Source organism: Castanea sativa, chromosome 3, assembly GCF_040712315.1.
Source record: "Castanea sativa cultivar Marrone di Chiusa Pesio chromosome 3, ASM4071231v1".
NCBI lineage: Eukaryota > Viridiplantae > Streptophyta > Magnoliopsida > Fagales > Fagaceae > Castanea > Castanea sativa.
In genome coordinates, this window is record NC_134015.1 from 50,368,164 (window position 1) to 50,375,628 (window position 7,465).

Below are 7,465 nucleotides of genomic sequence, written 5' to 3' on the forward strand. Positions count from 1 at the left end.
TTCCAATCATTGTATTTTAAAAATTTTCATTTGATTCCTCTATATATTTTTAAATTTTCACCAGCTTCTTAAATTCTACCATTACTAAATTTTCTCAATAATACCTTTTTAAATTTTCAATCTTTCATCTACTTCAACCCTTCCTCCATTTTGATTTTTGTATAAATTTCTCTGTACTTCATTTCCACATCTCTCCCTTATTCCTTCCAAGTGGTTCATGACAAAAAATTTCAATACTCTCTCTCTCTCTCTCTCCACAATTTTGTTTCTCTTTTGGTAGATTCTTTTATTGTTTCAACCTTTTTTTTCTGCTTATTTTGCTTTTTGGTTATTATTGATTTAATTGTCACATCCCATTTGTTTTTATTTTTGACAAATTTGTATTGACTTGTATGCATATTTATGTATTTTGGTATTCCAATTCTTGATCACAAGTTTTTTTTTTTATCCCATTGGTTTGATTTGATTTCTTTTTGCACCACTCCATTAACATCCTTTCTTCTTCTTTTTTTCAATTTTACTTTATTCAACCTTTCATCTTCTTCAACCATTGTCTTCTTAGTTCAATTTTTCATCTCTTCCAATCATTGTTTTTTTTTTAAAAAAAAATTCATGTGATTCCTTAATATATTTTTAAATTTTCTCCATCTTCTTGAATTATACCGTTTCTAAATTTTCTCAATCATTTTCTTTTTAAATTTTCAACTTTTCATCTACTTCAACCCTTCCTCGATCTTGATTTTCTTATAAATTTCTCTTTACTTCATTTCCACCTCTCTCCCTTATTCCTTCCAAGTTGTTCATGACAAAAAAGGTCAATACTCTCTCTCTCTCTCTCTCTCTCTCTCTCTCCCCAATTTTGTTTCTCTTTTAGTGGATTCTTTTATTGTTTCAACATTTTTTTTTTCGCTAATGGTGCTGTGGGGTCATGGATTTTGGGATTTGACCGAGAGCATGTGGTTTTGGCTGAGAGCATGTGGTTTTGGCCGAGGAGCATGGGTGGTCCGAGTCCGAGGAGTACTATCTCCTCGGATAAAGCCAAACGCAAATCTGATATAGATCCTAATGATCAAGGATGACCTTTTAGGAAGTTCTAATGATAGCAACGAGCATCATGAACATACAAGAGGGATAAGTACTCAAAAATATCTAAGGGAAAACTGCTACCACCACATTAATGAGGAAGTGACCTTTGAACAGTATTATGGCAACTTTACAACCACCTCAGAAGACTTTTAGAGGGGCTGATGAGACAACCATCAACTGTCCACATGTGGTCCACGTTTAGGGTAAGGATGAAGGGAGAGATGTAATATAAATAAGGGTAGAGATCCCAGAGAAGGGGGGATGAAAAAAGGAGAAGAGAAAGCACTATAACAATCTCAACAACTCCTATAACCATTGTCATCCAATATATGCTAGAACAGAGCTCCTCGGATTGTGCCGAGAACCAACTTTCTCGCATAAACCGAGTTCAATTCTTATTGGTTCATCATCCAAAACCATATTAACTGTTATCCAAGCACTAAAGCCTAGCTCTTTGACCCACTCTCTACAAATTTATTGTACTGGGTTCACTGGGCCAAGATCCCTTACATTTTGGGCTTGGTCTGAAAATTGTGTCCCTATAGGTGCTTTTTGTTATTATTGATTTAATTGTCACATCACATATGTTTCTATTTTTGACAAATTTTTATTGACTTTTATGCATATTTATGTATTTTGGTATTCCAATTCTTGATCACAAGTTCTTTTTCTTTATCCCATTAGTTTGAATTGATTTGGATTAATAATTAGTTGTTTTGCAAATTAGAATTTGATTGCTTTAATAATCCGTTTAGAATCTTAGATGCTAAACTATGATAATTTACTAAGTTTTTTTCTCTTTTAATCCTTTTGTGTGGACAAATTTGTAGTTTTGTAGAGAAAATACTCTTAATAGTTATATTAGAAGTACCCTATATTGCCAATTCTTTAGACAAAAGTAAATATTAGTCAAACAAAAATAATTGGATGACTGACATATTTTAACTTTTGCAATTGTATTATTATAAGGATGCCTATAGAAACTTAATTAGGATATTTTGCAAATGATTTTTTATTTGTAAAATAATCTTAATAGATTATCAACAAAAAATTATTTTCCTTATTGGTCCAATTAATCATTATTAAGCGACGATTGATTTGACATTTTGTTTGCTTGCAAAGCATCGTCATATGGATTAGTTTTGATTCGTATATATTTATGAATATATTGAAATAAGCACTGTATTTAAAAAGAGAGAGATCATGATCTGACTTTGTATATTTCAAAAAAGATAGATTAGTTTGGGATTACTGATAATTTAATTTATTTTTGAATGATGGATGTGGCGGGCAAAACTTGCTACTTTTGCTCACACAATTAATTTGAAGAGATGGGATGCTTAATCAACCTTGAATACCCTTAATTAAGTGGAAAGAATTAGCTGGAGTTGATAGAATTAGCTTTTAGTGTAGTTGCACAAGTATGGATGAAAAATAGCCTCAAAGGGCCTTTATTGAGCTCCTTGGGTTTAATCCAAGGTAGTGATTACAATTGGTTTGAAGTTATAAAAAGTGAATCCCCTTCCTCCAGTGGCTTCTTTACCTTATATAATCAATTAAGGTGTATCTTAGCCCTACATCTGGAGGGTCAGGGTTCAATTCTCTTGATGCTTGTCCCATCGGGGCCTTACTAGAAGGCTTCCACATTAGGCTATGAGTTATGTTGACACTACTCAAAGGTCATTTCCTCATTAATGCGGCCAACTAAATAGATGCAAAGTATTGAATGCGGAGGTAATGGATGCTTTATTTATCTTCTTCCCTTCCTAGCTTGATGACAAATCTTCCTTCTTATCCTCAGTTTGCGAATGACGGCCCTTAGTATTGGTTCTCGGCCTCTTGAGGGCACGTCGGTATCCTCGGGAATTATAGTCTCCATGTACTTGCAGGGGGTTGCTCATTTTTTCCGGAGAATTTACAATCAGTGCTTTCTAAGGTCCATACTCCTGACATTGTCCTAGACCCAGCTATCCACATTCTCAGATTCTCATCCTCCCACAGTGGAAAAACTTAATTTCCCTTGGTATTCTATCCCTAGCAAATTAGCTTATAATGTGAGTAAATGAAAATTTTAATATAAAAATAAAGTAATATATATTAATATATATATATATATATATATATATATATTAGTGAACAAAATTTGTTATTAAAAAAAAAGCAATATGACATTGTTTATTTTAGAAAAAAAAAATCCTTGCCTCTTGTTGGTTTGGTAAAGAGTTATATATATTATAAAAATAAAAAAAAAACATTTCTTAATAAACAGTTTAATACATCTAAAATTAAATTCTCTTATGAGAAAAATGCTTTATTACAAATTAGTAATCCTAATATATGATTTTATGAATATTTTAGAAAATGAATTATATACTATGCTTCTGTGGGGGGTAAGATTTATAAAATAAACAAATAGGTCGTGGGCTTGATCAATTGGTACCAGTTTGTTTTTGTCATTAGGCCCCTAAGCCCATGAGCCAGCCTACACTACAGACATCCGAGGAACCGTCCGAGGATGAATGTCTCCTCGGATGGGCCCGGCACGCACCCTGGATTTGCCAAGAAGATTAAAGGCAGAGTTCTGGAAAAACTATTGGGTAAAAGGGGGATCCAAGTACCCTCTAGAGGGAACGGCTTGATAGAAATATTTGAGAAAAAGGCTGCTACCTCCACATTAAAGACCCTGCACCTACTTCCCTGGCCGCATTAATGAGGAAATGACCCCTGAACAGTAGAATTGAACTTTCCTGCTATTATTTAAAGACTTCAAGAAGGTGGTGGAGAGGAAAAGAAGGCACCTAAGGATAAGATTTGTGAGACATGTGGAGGTAGGAGGAAAGAAGAAGAATATTTAAGGAGAAGAGGGAAAAAAGGAGAGGGGAGAGATCTGTCAGTTAGGAGAAAAAGAACGAAGAACTGTAATTTGGGCATAAAAGAGAAGCAATACATAAATCATCCTCGGCTTACGTCCGAGGAGGTTCCCTTGTCATATTTGTTTATCATTTGCAAAAATTGTGGCATTCTAGCCTGCTTGTCAAGTTTCCAATACCCCTACACTAGATTTCAAATCCACACTCTACAAATCTTATTGTTTAAGACTCATTGGGCCTGAGCCCATGTCTCTCTTTGGGTCCAGGTGCAATTGTGCACTTACAATTGGCGCCGTCTGTGGGAATCTAGTATTTAAGGAACTGGAACACCATGGCAGGCTTAGGCTCACACCATACAGAATCTCAGGGATCGCAACCTGAAGATCTTTTCGAACGTCTTGAGCGCCGGAGGGATCGAGAGGGAAGCGTTCACACTATATATCCTAGCGCGAGTCATACCCGCGGTGGAGGAAGTGCCACCCATGAAGATGATGCTAAGGCCATGCAAAGGGAGATAAACCACCTCAAGAAAAAGCTGCGCCGCGTCAGACGAAGGCGTGCTTCACCCCTATCTGATCCTTCTTCTGGGGAATCTCGGGGAAGTAGTTATAATTCAAGGTTGTGGTCGCCCCCCAACAAAACTTCCTCTTGCGAGGAGGGTGACCTACTAGATCGCAGGCACAGGAAGCTCCCCTCTAGGGGCTTGGGGAACAACGCTATGAGCCGGGCGCTACACCGACTCTCCAAATCGCCATTCTCGCGTAGGATTAAGAATGGGAGGCTCCCCAGGCGGTTCACTCAGCCCACCTTCACCATTTATAACTGCCAGACAGACCCGGTGGAACATGTGAGCCACTTTAATCAGAGAATGGCGGTACATTCTCACAATGAGAATTTGATGTGCAAAGTCTTCCCTTCTAGCTTGGGACCTGTGGCTATGAGATGGTTCAATGGCCTAAAGTCGGGGTCTGTCGGTTCGTTTGGGGAGCTTACTAGAGCATTCGCGTCACGGTTTATTACATGCAGCAGAGTTCCTCGGCTGTTAGATTCATTTTTATCTATGGCCATGAGGGAAGGTGAGACGTTGAAGGCATACTCCGACAGGTATTGGGAGATGTTTAATGAGATAGACGAAGATTTTGACGAGGTGGCGATTAATACTTTTAAAGTGGGCCTTCCCACTGATCGTGATTTAAGGAAATCCTTGACCAAAAAGCCCGTACGGAGTGTATGTCGCCTCATGGACCGCATTGACGAGTACAAGAGGTTGGAAGAAGACCAACAGCAGGGTAGGGGTAAGGCGAAGGTTATCCCGCAGGAGAAAAGGGATTTCAGGTCGGACAGATATCACAACAATAAGCCGAGGAGAGATTACTTCGGGCAGCTTGGCTCGGCAACTTCTCAGGCTGTTAATATTGTATTTCGAGAGCCAGTGCACCAGCTACTGGAGAAAGTTCGTAAGGAACCCTACTTCAAATGGCCTAGTAAGATGGCAGGGGACCCTGTGAAGCGGAATCAGAATCTCTGTTGCCAATACCACCAGGATGTGGGTCATACCACTGAGAATTGTCAGACCCTCTAGAACCACTCGGAGCATCTCGTTATCAAGGGGAAGTTGAAGCAGCACCTATACCAACCTAACGGGCAAGGCAGTCAGTCTGGCTCGAATAATCAGAAGAATAATTCATCTCGGCCGTCCTTGGGAACGATAAACGTTATCTTCGCTGCACCTGGCAAGACCGGTTCATGTCCCACCAGAGTGATGGTAGTTTCACACTCCCAGGCTGAGGAGGCAGGCGTGAAACCGAAGAGGCTGAGAGTGAATCTGCCCGTTTTGGGATTTTCAGATGAGGACAAGGCTGGGACCATCCAACCCCATGATGACACCTTGGTAGTCACTTTGAGGATAGGGAATTACGACGTTAGGAAGGTGATGATTGACCAGGGCAGTGGGGCAGATATTATGTACCTTGATTTATTTAAGGGACTGAAGTTGAAGTTGGAGGATCTCACCCCTTACGACTCGCCGTTAATAAGCTTTGAAGGGAAGGCCGTTATACCAAAGGGACAAATTCGGTTACTCGTACAATCTGGCTTGGAAATGGTTGAGGTGGATTTTATTATGGTCGACGCATATTCCCCATACACGGCCATCCTCACCAGGCCTTGGTTGCACGCTTTGGGTGCTATTTCCTCCACATTGCATGTTAAGATAAAATTTCCATCGGGGGAATTCATCGAAGAAATTCTTGGTAGCCAATCAGTGGCAAGACAATGCATATCTGCCTTAGTATTGCATCAGTCCTCGGCCGGAGAGGACTTATAGCAGTTAACGACTCCGGATGCACCCGAAGCGGTGACGTCGGAGGAGACCATGTATGAAGATTTGGAGAAGTTTTTGGTAGCTGATGATCTTGAAAGGTTCTTCCAAGTTAGGGTACGTTTTTCACACCAAGAGAAGATGGAATTGGTGGAGTTTTTAAAGGACAACATCGATGCTTTTGCCTGGGACCCCTACGAGGCTCCGGGGGTTGACCCAAGCTTCATTTGTCACCATTTGAACGTCAACCCTGCTATTGTTTCTAGAAGGCAGCCACCTCGACGTTCCTCTAAAGAGCATTTCGAGACTGTTAAGGAGGAAGTGCTCAAGCTCAAGAGGGTCAGGGCTATAAAGGAAGTTTTCTACCCAGAGTGGTTGGCGCACACAGTCGTAGTGAAAAAGAAGAACGGAAAGTGGAGAGTATGTGTGAACTTTACAGATTTAAACAAAGCCTACCCAAAAGACTCGTTCCCTATGCCACGCATCAATCAGCTTATGGATGCCACGGTCGGACATCCTCGGATGAGCTTTTTGGATGCCTTCTAGGGCTATCACCAAATCCCCTTGGCGGCGGAAGACCAGGAGAAGACTGCCTTCATTACTCCAACAAGGAACTATCACTATAAAGTGATGCCGTTCGGGTTAAAGAATGTAGGGGCTACTTATTAAAGGATGATGACCAGAATGCTTGAGTCACAACTTGAAAAAACCATTGAGGTATATGTAGATGATATGGTAGTGAAGAGTAAGACAATACCCACGCATGTGAAAGATCTGGACGACACCTTTCAAATACTTAGAAAGTATAAGTTGTGCCTCAACTCCTCAAAGTGTTCTTTTGGGGTAAGTGTCGGAAAGTTTCTAGGCTACATGTTGACTCATAGAGGAATAGAGGTCAATCCGGTGCAGGTCAGAGCCATCCAAGGTTTGCAGCCACCTCAGAATCCAAAGGAAGTTTAGAAGTTGACCAGAATGATTGCTGCTCTCAGCAGATTTATCTCTCGGTCAGCTGACAGGTGCAAGCCTTTTTTCCAACTGTTAAATAAATGAAAATGATTTCAATGGTCCGAGGAGTGTGTTTTAGCATTCCAGCAACTTAAGGAATATCTTTCCCGGTCACCCATTATGTCTCGGCCGGAGGTTGATGAAATCCGGTTTGCGTACCTAGCTGTCGCCGTCCATGCAGTTA